Source organism: Triticum dicoccoides, chromosome 1B, assembly GCF_002162155.2.
Source record: "Triticum dicoccoides isolate Atlit2015 ecotype Zavitan chromosome 1B, WEW_v2.0, whole genome shotgun sequence".
NCBI lineage: Eukaryota > Viridiplantae > Streptophyta > Magnoliopsida > Poales > Poaceae > Triticum > Triticum dicoccoides.
The window spans coordinates 293,812,881-293,813,516 of NC_041381.1; the positions used below are offsets into that span (position 1 = coordinate 293,812,881).

General features: G+C 55.2%; 1 protein-coding gene across 1 annotated transcript in view; it reads left to right on the forward strand.

The window, feature by feature from the left end:
* Positions 1–166: 166 nt before the first annotated feature.
* Positions 167–636, forward strand: part of LOC119331678 (RNA-binding KH domain-containing protein PEPPER-like) — a 7,393-nt gene continuing 6,923 nt past the window's right edge. The window contains exon 1 of the mRNA XM_037604839.1: positions 167–273. The gene's annotated coding sequence lies outside the window, so the exon portion shown is untranslated. The remainder of the gene's footprint in view (positions 274–636) is intronic.

Genomic DNA, 636 nt, shown 5'->3' on the forward strand with positions numbered 1-636 from the left:
CGGGCTGCTTCGTTTGTTAGAAAAAACTGGAGGTGGTTTTCGCAAAATGTCATCCACAACAATCTTTTTTGAACGGAGGGAGGCACAGCCCACCGGCCATTATCTAATCATTTTAAAAAAGGAACTTTGCATATGTGGGTCCCTACCCAAAACCTTCCCGGCCCCACCAACTCTAAACCCCAAACCCTCTCCCTCCTGCTCCGGCGTCGCCACCCACGAGCTCCACGCCCCCGCCGACGGGGCGCTGACCGCGCCGCCGGCCGCTGATTGAAGGTATCGTCCCCTTCCCCGCTCTCGCCCCTCTCGAGTCCGTGCGGCGCGTCCTCTGATTGGCATGGCTAGCGCAGCAGGCCTACAGGGCGCTACGGTGTGGTCTCGGTTTCCTCGCGGGAATCACAGAGCTCCGTTCTGGGAGACGAGTCGCGGAAGGTCGGCTTAGTTGCGAGATTCTGATGCCAGAAGGAGTCCCCTTGTTTGGTATAATCGTTGCCTTTAGAGTGTGGGGTTTTAAGCTTGTTCCCATAGGATTCTCAAAAAAGCTTGTTCCCATAGTGCTGGCACGCTGCTGCTTGAGATCGAGCTGTGTTAGACCTTTATCAGCTTGGCGTGTGCTTCGATTTAATCGTAATCTTGTAC